At 42.2% G+C, this 17,223-nt stretch overlaps 1 protein-coding gene across 1 annotated transcript in view; it reads left to right on the forward strand.

The window, feature by feature from the left end:
- OSBPL5 (oxysterol binding protein like 5) overlaps positions 1-17,223 on the forward strand; it is a 180,081-nt gene that overhangs the window by 21,617 nt on the left and 141,241 nt on the right. The window lies entirely within an intron of this gene.

Consider the following 17,223-nt stretch of genomic DNA (forward strand, 5'->3'; position numbering starts at 1 on the left):
CACCGTTGCTGTTAGTGGGAAGAGGCCCTCTTGCTGGCAGTTGCAGTAGAGCACCTGAACAAAGCCCAGGGAACAATTTTTCTGTTCAGTTCCAGGCGTGGTTCTTTGCTGAGGATTTATCTGACTTTGTGGCTACTCCAGGTTAGTAAATAATGCCTTACTGTAAGATAAGGGAAGTTTTTGCCTATGCCTGTCAGTTTACAATTCCTCACAATCTACAATAGTGAAAAAAACCAAGATAATCTTTGCCCAGAAGTCACTGGACTGCTGCGATCAGGCCAATTCATCCAATTCTTATCTTGAAGGTTATTAAAAACACAGTGCCTTCCCTGTTGAGCAGTGAAAGTCAATGGCAAATATTGACCCAAAAGGTATAAATCCATAACAGGCCCTCTGGCACACTTTGCTTGATATGTCGTGCTGAGTGCTGTCGTAATTCCACCCTAAGTCTTGGTGCTTTGTTGCCATGCCCTTGAGCTACTCGTTAATGTCTGTGCAAGGAGTGCCTAAAATATGAGCACACCAGAATATGTGCTGAGAGCCAGATGATGTGCACTGGTAGCACACACTTTAAAGGGCCCAGAGTGAGTGTAGGCAGCTCACTTGGCTTTGTCTGGTCTCACTTTTTGTCTTCCCACATCCCTGCAAGCAGGCAGAGAGGCACACCGCACCCTGGGCAGCCTGTGCAATGTGCACTGGAGAGAGGCTGCAACACCTCAGTACATTTACACTTGGGGACAGATACGTGCTTACTTCCTGACAGGTATGCCAGACAGCAGAAAGGGGGTCCCTTCTAAGTAATTTGCAAAAAGAAAGCATAACCTGCTTTTGAGGGTGGAGATACCAAACTGTATGACAAGAGGCTCTGAGGTTAGAACGCAGTGGGCTGGGAAGGTGCTCCCCAGCCCTTTCTCTGGAGCACTAACTATCTCTAAAGAAAAAAATACGCAGAGTCCTTGAGGACAGCTGAGTGCAATTTTTAAAGAAGTCAAATGCGAACATCAGAAGCCTTCTACTCTCACAAGCTGCTTTTATTCTGCCTCTGTATAGAAACAACCCAGCATGTTGTGGTCTCAGTTTGGGTGAGGCTGCCTCAACATCATGAGTGAAGAAAAAGCAGAAGATTCTGTCTCTTAATGTAGAAAAACCAGAAACTATTCTTGCTGAGCATTCTTGTTACCACAGAGGTTTACAATTTATGTGGTATTTGTCTTTTAACTCTGAAAAAATGGGTGAGAGCAAACTGCGTTCAGATGTGCACATAAGTTCTAATATACTGAAAGAACCCAATACGCAGGAAAAACGGTCTGTGGCTTCCAATATATAATCTTGCCTAACTGAAAAATCATGCTTGTGCCCAGAATATGTATTTGGGGATTTATAGGAGGGAGATAACACTCTAGTTTGAAAGAGAAGCAGGGAAGTTTCGAGGTGCAATGTTTTCTTCAGTGTCCAAGCCAAGAACCAGAATAAGAGGGTGACTCCCAAACCTGGCCCCATTTATTTAGCAAGAATTCATCTACTTGGAACCCAAGCACTAATTGATGCTGATTGAGACAACTTACTTATGCAGTAGTGAATGCACAAATACAACCCTACCCTTTGGGACTAGACACTCAGATCTTGGGTGGCCAGGAAAGAAGCACATGGAGATCTGTACTTCTCCACTGAAGAGCCACAGGGTGAGCTTGGGCACGTAGGGAATCCTCTCCTTTATTTTCAACTTTGTGGCAGTGTACTTAGCAGCTCTTAACAACTAGGCAAGGAGCTCAGCCTTTGGCTGCTGCAGTGAAGAAATGAAGGGGACCAATAGCGCAGCTTTTCTTTTCTGTCTTGTCTTTTTAAGCCATACATGATTCATGGGTTACATTAGCATCCCTCCAACAGAAGCACATGGATCACTAATGGCACCAGTACAGAGATGTTGTGAGCGACATCTTTCTGCTTTGATTACAAATCACATTGTTTATGTTGCATACTGCCAACCTTGTCTGTGGCTCTCATCTGTGCAGCACTCCCCATTTACAATTCTCCAGGCTTCAATGTGTCATGCTAGATACACCCTGCTTTGCAAGGAATCCATACCATTTCAGGAAAATGTGCACTGATGAAAGCAATCAGCATTGGGCCAGGATACAGAAAGCATCATGCAGAGTAGCTTAACTTGTCAACACGCTAGAGCAGGTCACATTGATGTAATTGCTAGTGCTGACCCTCTGCCTTTGGGCATGGAGCATGATATCTATGTCAGTGTTGCAGTACTGCTGGCTGCCCTGGGTGGAGAGGATGCCCTTCTCCTGGTTCTCCTTTAGTTCAGGTCAGATGAAAGCACATTTTTTGTCAAACTTGAAGAGTATCACAGACTTTAAGTCATTTTCTGCCCCACTGAATGTTCTCTTTGTGAAACAGTAGCTACACAAGACATGAAGAACTGTTGCCCAAGGTGCCTGTTTTGACATTAAAAAGTTATAGATTAATAAATTAATAAACAGGCCAGGGACAAGCAGACTAAAAATGCCCCAAAAGTATCAGATAGATCATCGGTGGAGCACAGTGTGATCAAAGGTAAGGTAAATTTATCTGAGAATGGCGTATGCACATAGGATAGCAAATCAGATGCTTTTACTGTTCTGAGTAGCTGTAAATTTGCACAGTATCACCAAAGTCTGGGGTTGTACACACATGAGTGCTTAAGATCAGACATCTTTGCTAAATGTATTCTTTTTCTTAGCTAAGCTCCAGCCTATTCAGGGAATTAATATCGTGCCTAGCACAGCCTGCTTGTCTTCCCAGCATGTTTCCCTGGGAGCGACCAAAGAGGTGTCTTTCCCCCTGCAGTTGAGGAACCTCACTCTTTGCCCCTGTGCTCTGTGGCTGGGGTTGCATCAGAGTGGGAATCACAGTCCAGCCCTTTACAGTGCTTCTGCCACAGTGAAAAGCAAGCGTTGTGCCCTGGGGTCACACCGCAGCTGCATCTAAGACCTGCCCTCAAGCAAAGATGAGATCACTCTCACTAAGAATAAAATATTTTAATATGAACATCCACCTTCATCTTTACTGCTCTTACAGGGAGGATCTAGCTCTTTAGGTGAGACATTTTTCCGCCTAGTTAGCAATTTCAGGAAATCAAAATACGTGTTGGGAGAAGTGAAAGCTTACAGATTTGTGGCCATCTGGGACTCATCTCCTGCCCAGTCTCCAGAGAGATCTCACTTTTCAGGATGCTGTGTAGAGGAAGCTGCAATGTACTTGGGTAGCATTTCTTGTGTCCTCACCATTTCTTGGGAACTAGCTTCCAAATATCTCATATCTCACTTGACTCCTACACATAAGCAGAAACAGCTGCAGAAAACCTAAGATCGGCTTGGTCTATTTTTGTCCCAGAAGGTGTCACTGAAGAGCCAGGAAAGGTGCAGGTTTAATAATAGTCTTAACTGTGGCCTCATGAAGTGGAGCCTGGACAATGTTAAAAGCAATTTGGAGCCGGAGAACTCTATGGCTACCTGGGGACTGAAGATCTGGAGATTTTTGCATCAGAGAATGAACACCCTGAAATTTACAATGCTGTGTTATTCCTCAGCTAAATCATCTTATCGTCTGCAAGGAAACTAAATGATTCTTGGGAGTTGGTGGGAAGAGGTTCATGAGTTCGGAAGTGTTTTTTTATAACATACCTTTAAAGGAATATGTTTACCTTCTTGCTCTTTGCTTCATACCTGTTGTGTCAACATTATGTCGTAAAGTGCAATCGTCATGCTTTTTTGCAAAGTCTTGGTCTTTAGGCCTATTCTTAAGGAGGGGAGGAAGAACCGGGAGTTTCTGTTGGATTGTTTTGTATTATCAGTAGACATGGAACTAGCACAGATTTGGCAACGATGTAAGAGGCCTCAAGGAGCTTGCAATGTGAATTCAGCCAAGAATAATTTACACACAGCAAGGTGGGTGCCCCCCTCTCCATTTGGAAATAGGAGTTTGAGTTACTGTTTTAATAGTCTTTTCTCCAATTTTAAGTGTCTTGTGACTCTTGATCTGATACATAAAGCAAAGACATTTAGGGTGCCTACCTCGGAGATGGGTAGTAATGTAACCAGGGTAGAAAACCCTCTCAAAAGGCTATTAAATACCCTGCATTAAGCCAGTCTCTTACCTACTGAAGACCAGGCTGTGATCTGATGTGGGGGTAAGATTATCCTACACCAGAGTATTGCAGGTTATTTTCTTCCCCAGAAACATCTGCTACTGTCTGAGGCAGGATAATGGACTAGATTATTGCATACATGTTGCCATTCCTGTGCTTTAAAGAGAGTAATTGGAGGGTCTTAAAAAAAAAATACTGCAGACCTCATCCTTTTCTCTCAGTTTCTAATAGTCGGTTTATCTGGCCTATAGTTTAATACACCACAGGTTTTTGACATGTTGTTAGTTCTCTGAGACAAAGAACAAAGGCGGGAGACTCTTAAGTTTTTCGCTGACTGACCAAGCTACGCCAGGTTTACTGCTCCAAAGGACTTCCAAGGTCTGAAGGAAGGAATATAAAAAATAGTCCCAAATTCTATAAAAATGTGACTTCTTATTAGAGAGAAACCACTCGAAATTTCTTTTAACTGAAAATTTAAGTACTTTTCCTAACCTCCCCAGCACTGTATTGAATAATACAGTGGCTGCAGGTACATTTAATGGCAGAAATAGCATAAACTCATAGGAATGTGTAAGAAAAAACATTATTCTTGTTTCAATAAAAAGACAATAAGGTGGAAAAAACCAATTTTTAACAACATAATAGAGTCTACCCAGTGACATTCTGCTAAAAAGGTATATGGTCACACTAAGGCAGTCCAGCAAAAGACCATTGCAGGTCTCAGTGCTGGAATTTTGCCATTTAATCTTTCCTCTGGCAGATTAGCACAGAGATTACATAGCCTCTGTGCATTGTTATCCACAGAAATAAAACCTATAAGAGTTTGTTCACCCGTATTCCCCACTTCATTTATCCATTTTTTTATTTCAGCCACTAATCTGCTAGGGATTTCAGCCTTTAGCTCAGGGTTATCAGAATGGCAATGTGAGTGGATAACATCTGTTTCAGCTTTCATCCATCTAGAACAGAAGCATTAATCACTAGAAATGGAGTGTGAAATGGAAAGAAGAGTTAAATGCACATTTGATTCTGAACACTCTCAGAGAAAATGACTTTTGGGATCTGACCAGAGGGAGAGCTTCACTGTGCTATCGCTGGGGTTGCCAGTGCAGTTTGGATGAAAAGCTGGTCATATTATCTGACAGAAATTCTCGTTCTTTCAGATTGCTTCAGAGACATAATAAAACTTGGTTCTGTTTATTTTAAAAGAAATGTTAAAAACAATAAACCCCAAAACAGTGCATCTGTTTAGTTCAGCTTGATTGTGGTTATTAGAAAGCTTCTCTTTCCAAGCTTTCTGTGCCCTGATTGCTGTCTCCAGCCCTGAGTTGTTGCAGCCTCGTGCTGCAAATGGGTAACTGTGGCCAGGCTTTCCAGTGGGTGTGAAGAAATTATAGCAAGGACTAGGAACAATCTTGGACCAAGACACAATGGGCTGACTTAATAGGCTTTTAACATCCACACTTTCTAGATTTTCACAGATCTTGGTGAGATGTGGTGTGTTGATCTTTCACTGGTCTGGCATGCCTCATGGTAGCTGGACTCTTATTTTTTTTAAGTCACTTTAAGAACAATCACCAGCCCTGCCTTCATCAGAGCAATAGGCATGAGATAGCAGGAAACTGCTTAATTTTCTCTCCAAATTCACTTGCTATTTTACATTTAAATCTTTATCAGTGAACTTCATCTATCTCTAGTTTCCCCTTCCACCAGACTTTCTCCTTCTGTCTGGTAAAGATTTACCTTCCTAGCTAGAAACATGAGTCTCAAAAAGCAGCACTGTTGGAAGGAATGTATAGGCAGTATATCAGTGTTTATATGATGTCAGTCAAATAGCTACTGTAGAGAGACGTCCTGTTTCTTCAAGGAGATTTGTTAAGTGCCACAAGATTTACTCCTATAAGCAAATTTTTGCAGAGTTAAGACGCTCACTTTGGGTGGTTAGTTTGGCTTGTGGCTGACTGTGTGTACTTCTCCAGGGAAGTTGCACAGGGAATTTTTACAGCACAGTGGGGTGAATTTGCTCTGTTTTGTGTCGATTTGTGTGTACTGGGTACTCTCTCTGCGCTGGAGAACCTGTTGGGTGTTGTGGTGGGTGTGGAAAGCAGGAGGTGGAAGACAGCTATATTCAGACCTAGCTGGTGGTACATGTTTTGAATGTACGTCCTTTTGCAGAGGTGATTTCCAGCTTTGCTTCTTACATCGCAAGATGCTCTAAAAACTGTCAGTAATTATTCTCTGAAACCCTTAGAGAAGGCTTCTCTTAGAATTTCTTCAAAACCACAGAATGTAATTCACCTAGTCAATACTACCTACTTCTGTAATTTTAAAACCTCTTCTTTTATCAACAGCCAGTTAACTGAGTTTGTCAAGGCACCATTTCTGTGCAGGGCAATGAATTCAGCACACTACCTGTCCCTGTTTCCTTTCTCACTCTTCCCCCTGATCATACTTTGAGATAAACTGTTCTGAGCATCTTAAGCTCTACAAGTCCCTGGAGAAAGCCATTGCAGCTCATTAAAAACACCCCAACAACCCTTGCCCATCCATCAGGTTAGTGCTACACCTCGGGGGGGGCACTGGAACTGCCCTGTTTCCAGAGGCTTAGTGGGGTTTCTCTCTGGGAACAAGAGAGAACCATGTTAACAGAGTATTATTCCTCTAGCATTTGAAAGCTGAGCCCACCTTTAACCTCTTCTAGAAAAATTATTTCATTTGGGTACCTCCCCCTCACTGTCTTGCAGTTTCACTGTAGGTAGACTTAAATGTATTCATCACATGCACACCAGCAGCCAACCTCTGTGTTTTGGGAAGTGTTTCTGCAGGCCTACGTCCTTTGGTCCTTTGATTTCCTTGTGTGCTTTGTTGAGAAGTGAAATAGTTAATGTTTACTGGCATTACAGTTATAATACTTGTCAGCTGAGTTGGAGTCTGTTCAAAAGAAGGTGAATGTCATGCAGCAGAGCAATCAGTTCAGTCTTTCTTCAAACTTGGCCTATTGATGTGAGATAGTTACAATAGAAAGGGAAAGGGAGGGAGTTTCAACCTCTGTAATTAAACCAGCAGTAGTTCCCAGGAGAACACTTTGTGTCTAAAATCAAGGCCTGCCCTTTTTACTTTATATTGCTGCGTGAATTATTTAAGCTATCCTGACAAAATCCAGTCTTCAACTAAAATCAGAATGTCCACCCTGGTCTAATGTGAGTCATTTAATTAGACTAGTCTAACCAGGAAAAAAAGTCTGCATAGACAAGCTCACAGGTTTCTATTTATATTCACTGTGTATTTAGAAAGGTCCCTTCCCATTTTAACAGAACAGAATTTCCTTTTACAATAGTGAACTGAGATTCTGCCAAGCAACTGCCAGACATCGAGTCCTTTGTGGTTTCTGGAGCTGATGCCATTTACCTGTGTTTTGGGTAAGAATAGAGTCTGCTCCCTCCTCAGAGAGTGCTCTCCTACCTTTTGACCCCCAGCTTCCCTCTACCAAGCATAGTGCTCCCATACCTAGCAATTTTTTCTTTCTCTTAAAAAAAGAGGAGAGGGGAAGAGAAATTGTTGGCAGTTTGTGGCCTTACGCTTTTAGAATTATTTAGGGTATATTTTACTGGCTCTCCTATAAAAAAGGAGTAGAAAGACATTTATTAGTGGTTTTTTTCTAGCCAGGCAACAGCCTAAAGGCAGAAATAGAGGCACCGTCTCTGACTGATTTGTTTCTTCTCTAAAGGTAACTTTTCTTCTTTGGAGGTCCTTTTAATTTTGGAAAATAATATCTTTGATTCTAAGAACTCATTGGTACTTTTAGAAACTCCTTCAGGGTTTTTTTATGGGAAAATCTAATGAACCCATAGGAAAGCAATTAGAGAAGAACAAGTCAGTGACTGTGTCTCTCTCTACAAGTGATAAAGTGCAATAATGAACTAAATAAAATATTGTTATTTATATGGGAACATGAGTAATTGCAGTTCTAAACATGGTAGGTAAGACATCCACTGATGTCAAGAGTTCAAAATGTAAGTAAACAAAGTCTGTGGGAAAGGCTCCATCCTGCAGATGAAGAACTGTGAGCAGGTAAAAGGTTTGCACCCAGAAATTCAGTAGCAGAGGCCACAACTTGGGAACTGGTCTGATGAGGACCAGACTCCTCCTTTCTTTCCTTTGGGCTCTGTGCTTTGTACCAGCTCACAGAGAAGGCTTTTTGAAACTATTTAGTATTCATCACAGATGATACCCTGTAATTTTGTGAAAAGTAACATCTGTTCAGGGAGAAAACGTGTGTACATGTATATGCAGGTTTCTAAGATATGTATTTGAGAGAAGAAGAGAAAACAATTTAGCTTGAATATCCTTAAAATTTACTAGCCCATTTGACATAATCCAGTGACCCAACCTCAGAGCAATCTTCTCAGGTAAAGAAAAAGAATGCATAATGATCTCCAAACCTCCAGCTGACATCAAATGGCATTGCTCCATCACAGATCTAGTCTGTTATGGTTTTGCTGCCTTATAAAAAGAATTCCCCACCACTGGCAACTGGAATTTTTTGAAACCAATCTATATATTGGAATTCACTCTGGCTTTAACCAGCAGAGCCTTGTATCCCTTCTGCTGATGATACAGGCCTCCTGTGAGCTCTCTGACTGAGTCCAGAGCTGCTGAGTTTCATCTAGTTTCACTGGAAAGTTTGACAGTTATGAGGAGCACAGAGTTTTGCTGCAGAACCACAAGTTGGCTGAGATGCTTGGCACAGCTTTGATGAAAATAGGCTGAATTTCAAGGTTTTAATATGACCCCACACCCAGGAAGCTTCATTTGGATTCTGCTGTGCTTAAAAAACTTCTTTCACTCAAGGGTTACTTAAGGTTCTTTTGCAGACTACTACAAAGTTAGCTCTCCATATTCAAATGCAATTATTTGTCTCCCCCTGAGATCAGTTAAAGAGAATATTTTATTCTACTCTCTCCTTTGTACCTAAGGATCTAATGGGAAGCAGGACAAGGATTAATTGGATGTCATAGAGCTCCAGAGAGTCTCTTGTTCCGAGTGGCAAGAGATCATTAATGGTCTTGAACTCTGGTTTCATTCAGATATGCCTGGGGAACATTACTCCTCTAGTCCTGTAGTCATACAAACATAAATACAGATAATAACACTTTAAATTAGCACATTTCATACATTTTTATATTTATTACAATTTCTTGGTCTATGTAACCACAGATAGCATTTGTTGTTCAAAACTATGATATGTTTTTCACTGACTGCCTTTTTTAAAAACGCATCCGTTCTTAGAAGTTCGTCTTACTTTTAATCCCTGTATCTCTACAAGGAGAGTTCAAAGTGGATGGGTGCTGCATTCGTTTAACATGGTTCATCTTCAAAACAGTAGCATAAACCCACCTTCTGTCAGTGGCTGATATAAAGCAGCCTTTGGCCCCATTGCAAGGCTTGTGCTCAGTAGAGGCCTGGGTGGAACAGGGGGCTGCGTAGCAGTGACCGGGGTGGGATAGCTGCCCCACCTGCCGCACAGCCGTCCCCCTGAGGTGAAGTGGGGACAAGTAGCCTGACCCTCACTTCCAGGTAGTAATCGAGGGAGCATACAACAGAAGGCCTATAATAGAAGGGCTAAGCAATGTGCTCCAGGGCTTGTACAAACCTAAGGAGCTATTAAGTCAGTAGATAAGGTGACACGTTATCCTAAAATCTGTCTCTTTGCATTCAGCAGGTTTTTTTTCCACCACTATCTCTTTCTTCACTCAGCAACCTGCTCTCAGATGTGTCACTTCTTTTTTTCCAGACATATCTGCAATATGGTTTTGAGGTAAATCTCCAGATTGTCTTTATTTACTTCTCTTTGATTCATAGTCAGAGCAGTCTCAGAGTACATGCACCTGGATGCTCTTTCAGTGAAAGTGCATGGGAAGATGTACTCTAGGAGCATAACTAATTCACTGTAGCTGCTGACGGATGCCGACTTGATGGGATCAGACTAAATCTAGTCCAAAGCCAGCTCTCTGAAATGCAAATAGTGGGGATATTGCATCCTCACTACCAATTTCTTCACCCTAGATCAGCTCCTGCTTGCTAATGTAGCAATAGCCTGAGAAAGCCAAACACCACAGCAAGCCTGATTTCACTGTACGAGGGGATCAGGAGACATAATAAATGGCAGTGGAACAATGAAGTTCATCAGGACTGAAAACAGGCAGACATTAATAATACTTCCCAAGCTATTATTCCACTGTTTCAGGACTCAAATAGTAGCTAAATCCAGCCATCCCCTGTGAAGATGTCTTTGTGTTTGGACTTCAATAGCACAGATCTTAATCAGTGACTGGGATCAAATCATGTCCTCTATGGCATAAAGGAGATGGACCTTTTGCTCTGCAACGAACTTTTGTGTGTTCCCCTTTTGGGCTGTAAGTCAGAGCATGGTCTTTGATAGTGTTAGATCTGTTCTGGGGAAACAGATTTTTTTGTTCCAGGCTTCACTCTTTTGTGTTTTACTTGTGCAATTTTAATTTGTGACAAGAGCACTGGACAGGTCTCTCTGTTTGAAGCAAAAGGAGGACAAAAATACTGGCATCCCTCTGTGCAGCCAAACCAATAAGCTAGCTGCCCTTCAGCAGCAGCAGAAAATATTATTGTACTTTCTCTTGCTCATCTCCTTTAAGCCCTGTGGCAAGTGCAGGTGTCCTGTTCTTGGGAGGCATCAGCAATAATAAAGAATCCTTAAAAAGAATTGAAACAGTCAAGGAGACTTTTTTGCTTGATCACGAATGGAGACAGAAGATGGATTTCAGAGAGCAGAGCAGGAAAGAAGCTGTGAGAGGTTCCATAATTTATCAGAGATGAGCTGGCTGCAAGAGTGAGTCAAGAGTCAGGCAAAATAAAAAGGGTCAAGTATGAGAAAAAACACATCCTGTAATGTTTGGAAGCAGCTGCAGGCTCGGGAATATGATATAGTGTTATTACAAAGCTACTAATAGATCAGGTTTGTGACTCTCTGGCCTGACTTCCAGATCAATAGCATATGTTGGGTGTCAGGAACTAGATTCACTCATCTGTAAATTAAAATGCCCCTCTCTGGAGAGAATGAAGTAATGAATAAAGCAGAACTAAGCTGTGACTTTCTGTCTACCTAGATCCAGATCTATCTATGGGCAGAGTATCAATCAGTCAATAAATAGATAGATATGTGTAGAGAGATTGGTACTGGCCTAGACAAAGATCTCTGTGTCTATGTCTATGAGACTGATAGTCAAATCCTTTATAGAGAGACGTGTTTATGTTTCTTCTCGCTGTAATGTTTCCTGTATGACAACAGCACTCAGTCCAGACAGATTAAACTTCTTGGCATCTGCTCCAAAGTTTATCTGGGGCAGGAAGAAAAATAAACTTTAAAAACCTGTCCATTTATAAAGTTTGACTTCATATGGACATTTCCCATTAGCTGTTAAGGAAAACAATGATCATTCAGAACCATGTCAGCTATCCATACTGGTGTGGATGTTCCAATCTTATCTAGCAATGAAAAAATTTCATTTACATATATATTCATATGCATGTATACATATATTTACATATAAGTGTATGTTTTATTTTTATCCTTCAAGACTTTGTAACAGCTAGCTTGCTTTGCAATTAGTTTGAAATATGGTCAAGAACAAGGGCTATTGGAATGTTTTTGCATAGCAAATTGGTTTCATGTCATGTCTTATCAAGGGTTTTGAAATCTAGCCCAGATTTTACAGGACGATTTGTCAGATCCTGGATATCTCGGCTGCTTTCCAGCCTGCTGCTAGCTGCAGAACTAACCTCACTCACCAGATCAGCTCAGTGTGTTGGGCTTCCCTCTGAGAGGAGACTTGCAGCTCGTTACTAGCCACGCCTTCAGGACCAAATCAATGGCAACCAAACCCCTTGATCTTTGATGTTTTTTCACACCAGAGCCATCATGGCAGCCTTCAGCTTAATTTTCCATTGTAGACACTTAGAGGAAAATAAAACAGGTTCATGGCGCTTGATGTGAACAGTCTTCAAATGAGCAGTAAGAAATGAGGACCTGAGGTAGTCACAACTAAACCTCATTTGACTGCAGCTGTAACAAGACCAAGGTGTGTGAAGAACAGGCTTACCTCCCAGCACAGACATTAATCTAGGACTCCTGAGGGTGAGCCCACTTGAGACAGAAGTTTATGTTAGCAAGGGTGCATGGTAGGGAAGGTGAGATGTGCCCAAAAAGTCTTGTTTAATATAAGATACCTGAGATCACAAAAGACCGCTCTGGGATCAGGTCTGGGTAGAAACAGCTGCAATGACGCTGTGCTTAGTAGGTTCCTGAAAAACGCCCTTGGGCACCATCCAAGCATATGACAGGTCCTATAGAGAAAGTGAAGGAGGTAAGAACATCTGTGACCTTTTATCGTCTTACTGGCAGGTATTTAAAACTACCTCTGAAGCCTCTGGTGCAACCTATTGCTGGAGACTTTTCTGAAAGTGCAAACCCTCTTTTACAGGACCATGAGAGCTGTGAGTGGTTCATGAGTCCTTTGAAGCCCTAGCCCACTGGGTAAAATTCCTAGCCAGATAACCTCCTTACTGTAACCCAAAGCCCACATGTGGACATGTGAAAATCTTCTGACCACAGCATGTGGGTAAAGAAAGACCCTCAGATTTTTTAATTTCTCTATCTTCTCTAGCCCTGCTCCAGGCAGGGAGCATGGCACTAACATGGCCAACATCCATCATTCACACAAAACGTCTCCTAAGGTAAACTCAAGGCAGTCCACAGGGAGTATTGCAGGTAGAAAACAAGAGAGCAGAAAAAGAGAAGAAATACAGAGCAGCAGAATCTAAACAAGATCTTAAAATTGTTTTATGTACCCGGCTCAATAGCAGACCGACAAGAAGGCCTGTGTTACTGTAAGGTGAATATATTAGCCAGGAGAAAAGTTCTCACTAGCGAAATACTCAGGAAAAATTACCTCTGCTAAGGGAGGAAAAAAAAACCCAGCCAGAAACATCATCTCAGCAGGGAACACACACCAGCAGACAGGAGCTGCTAAAGTAAACAGAAGTGCAGTCTGCAGTATCAGAACATGGTGGCATTCTGCTGCCTTTGATGCTTGCCCACTGCCAGCTGCAATGTCTTCATGCTGCTGTTTTTGTGCTTTGCAACGCTGGTACTCCCTGTATCTGTTATCACCGTGCAGCCTCCTGTGTAGAGCCCTCACTTTCAGCAGTCATTACTAGCTGAAAATTTTCCTCTACCTTTTTCCACAAGAGGACTCCGATCTCCAGTGGCTCCTGGGGAGATGTTTGTGGTTTTTTCTAACTTCCTCAGAGACCCATTCTAGCAAACTTGCAATTAGGAACCTGTTTTAGCAGCAGCTCTGTTTTTCAAAATGTAAAATGAGCAAATATGTTTAACTGTGGACTTACTTTTTTAGAGCTCTAAGCAGACAGACTGCTATTTGTTAACAAGAAACTCCTGCTCTGTCCAGCTATGGCTTTAAATATTTTTGCTAAGGAACTTTGCACCGGAAAATGCAGGCGGGTAAAAGTGATCTTTTTCTTATCATTAATTGTATACAGCTGTGTTGAAGCTTATGGCTAATGATAAAGACCTGTTTTCAATAACTTCTGTTTTAACTAATTTGTTTTAAAGTTTCCTGCTGCTTGTCTGGCTATGTGTCATGAGCTTAAGGGCAAGTATCTTGCAATGCTAACAACCATTCATATGATGTCTGATTAATGTGGTTATGGCTGTAGAGACATTGTACTAATTATCATGATAAGAATATGATTATTCCTCTCAATTTCCATTTTGATAGAGGCCAATAAATGTATCTGATAGCTTTTATGGTATTTAATAACTTTTCTAGTCATAAATGTGATCTTGTAGAACTATTGCAGGTATATTGTGAGATATAGGAAAGCATAAAATGCAAAGTCTTGTGAACACTGCAAAATGAGTATGTATTTGCATTTTACGTAGGTGGGGTCTGGTAGATGTTGGGGGGAAGAGGAGCTCAGCAGTTAGCAAGAGGTGAAGGATTCAAAGAGGAAGATGTGGGGGAAAAGGTTTCAATCATTTCCTGGAGTAAACGGAAGGCTGCTGACCTGCAAGAATGGAGTGATCTGGCTGTTGCCGCAGCTCATCTCCCTGTCTCTCTTTATCACAATTTTTAAACAGCACAGATACTGCATCGTTGCCCATCTCTTAGGGTTGTAAAAAGACGTTAATATTGTTTTTAAGTGCCCTGACTATTGAGCTCTCTGGGTTGCATTATTGGATTGTAAGGACCGGAGTAACACAACCGAATCACGCTGATTTCACTGTCCCAGCAGTACAATTACAGTTTATTGTGCTTTGCTGTTTTTTCTTACCCTTGCTTATGATGGAGTTCACACCAGTTTACAAGCCCTCTTAGGACAGAGTTATATTGCTGTGGTGAGAAAGGTAAGTGGTGCAAACACTGGCAAATACCCAAAGAAAGTATCACAGCTGCAAACCCCCGAAAAAGGAAGACTCATTTCTCACAAAGGAAAATTGAAGCCAGAGTAGACCTCAGCTCTAACTGCTAGGTACATCTGTCAGAAAGCTTTTGTCAAAGGGATATGTGATATCTGGGGGATACTGATGAATTAGCTTTAAGGTAAGAAGCTCAGGTGGTGTTAGTACAGAAGCTGGTGCACACATCAAAACCCTGCCCAAATTCAGGGTTGGGTCATGAGCTCTCTACTCCACAGCCACCCAGTTAGGGTTTTACAGGTAGCTCGGGTGTATTTGCATAAACTGCAGATAATCACAACCAGCAGTCTGAGCAGTTGTCCTCTGAGTGGCTGTTAACAGAACAGACACTAGAGGGCTGTGGAAAATAGTCTTTGACAATAGTACTGTTTGCACGGTTCGGTTTACCCACTTTTCTGTAGGGGATTTATAAGGGGGAGAATGGGTCCAACCAAGTCCTGTCTTTGACAGACAGGCAGGGAAGTGATGGATGTTGCTTTTTGTGTCTAACCCAGAGTCAGAGGTCCCATCTGGTCTGAAGACACAGCAAATCCAATTTCAGGGCTTCCTGGACCACATCGGAAAAGCCACGGGTACATGATGCAAAGCATTAGGTTGATGTAAATTTTCTCTGATGGTCCAGTCTTAGTTACAAAATATTGACAGTTTAACTGTGTCTAACTTTGCTCTGTGTATCAACATCACCAATGTCACAGGCACTGTCCCAAAGCACATAGAAAATGTAAAGTATAATTCTTTGTCTGTAACTGTTTTGACAGGAATGTTTTTGGATGCTTGTTTTTTTTATCAAATGACCTCTGCATGGAAACGTGGCAGTGAATGGACGAAATACTAGTAATCATGGAATGATTGCCTGAGAAGAAAATCCTTTAGTGGAAAACGTTAGCCAAAACAATTTTAAAAGTATTTTAAAAACTTTTAAAACAGAAGTCCTTGGGAAGTGGACTTTTAGTGCCACTGTGATTTGTGTAGGGATGCTAGAAATTCTAGATCTCTGTATCAAAGTAGCCGAGGAGCCACTTCAGTTGCCACGGCTGGACAAAGCCAGTCTGGATGCAGACAGCAGAGTCAATGTCAAGCCCACAGTTTAGTAAAAAAACCATTTGGACCAGGCAAGGTGCTGGCTGCAGGTGAGTGAGCCAATCCTAAAAGCAGAAAGGTGAATGGTGTGGAAGGCATGGAGAGGAGCTTGGCATGGCCTGGAGCAGACAGGGCAGGAGGCAGTGAGGAGAGGGAGAAGCAAAATGAGCTGGGGTAAGCGGCTTCCACCTCCAAGATGATGGCTCTGCCTGCCCGTGCCCTGAGCCAGAGTGACGAGGGGCCTTGGCTCGTGCTGGTTCTGGCATCTCCATCTAGCACCCTGTCCCACTGCACGGTACAGGCTTGCCCGCAGGGTAAAATTTTGGTGAGGATTAAGTCAAAATCCCAACCAACTTGAAAGCAGCTGGAATAATGATAACTTTCCACACCTTGCAGATGATGGCAGAAGTCACTACAAATGCAGATGAATCTAATAATTACCTGCCTATGCAGGTGTTCCAGGGGCTTATTTAATAGCTAGAGAAGAGCTATGGTGGCTCTTGAATTGCAGGGGCAGGTTAGGCTGTGTGATCTGTCCATAGTCTAGTTTATAATCTGTTTATAGTCCTGCTTTGTACTAGAACTTCTAGGAAAGAGCAAGAATAAATGGTGAATTTTCTCTTCAGTACTATGCTGTACTCCTAGCTAGCTATTGTACATACTGTTCTATGTCCCACCAAGCTCGCTAGGAGAAAACTAGTTGCTTCTACTGACTAGTGTTAGGTGTGTGGATACAAGAGATATAGGGTGAAGCCTTGTAGTCTGTAGATGGGCTGTAGCTGGCTGGAGGCAGGAGAAATTCTGTCCTGGTCCAAGTCGAGTTTGCAGCTTTGTATGAATTCAGGATTTTTCTTTTAGATCTAAGAGACCTTTTCAATTAATGAGTTGTTGTTCTTTAGAGTTGGAATCTGACTTTCTGGGTAGCACGAGGAACATCAGAGCTTATGGGTCTTTGTCTGGGTTTAGAGGCTGCACACACTAAAGAGAAAAAGGATCTAGTATTTTCTCTGAAGGGTGGGGTAGCAGAGCGTTTCAGGCATCTGGTTTAACACTTCTGGTTTCAGAAGCCTGAGTCTGAGCTCCACACTTTTCTTTGCACCAAGGGCTCAGCTGTATGTGGGTGACTCAGGCTTGGCGATGAAAGTCAGACACGCATGTTGGTCACATTATCCCCTCATGTGATTTTGGTTTCGGTAAGTTTGGGTGCCTTTTAACTCTGCTACTCCAAGTCTGGGTGGAATTTTGGCACTACCTTTTCCCACGACAAAGAAGGAGATGTGAAGTCCCGCTTGGCTTCCTGTTCTTGGTCCAGCATTGAACCATGAGACCCACAGGGTGGTGGGGAGAGGAAGCAGCAGTGAAATGTGTGTGACTGAGTCGTTCACTGCTTGTGATGTTTTACTAGATATTGTACTGCCTGTAAAGTCATGCCTTCCCCAAGGGGTAGGCAGATTGCGGCCAGGGACGCGAT

Source organism: Calidris pugnax, unplaced genomic scaffold (genome assembly GCF_001431845.1).
Source record: "Calidris pugnax isolate Ruff unplaced genomic scaffold, ASM143184v1 scaffold435, whole genome shotgun sequence".
NCBI classification, from domain to species: Eukaryota; Metazoa; Chordata; class Aves; order Charadriiformes; family Scolopacidae; genus Calidris; species Calidris pugnax.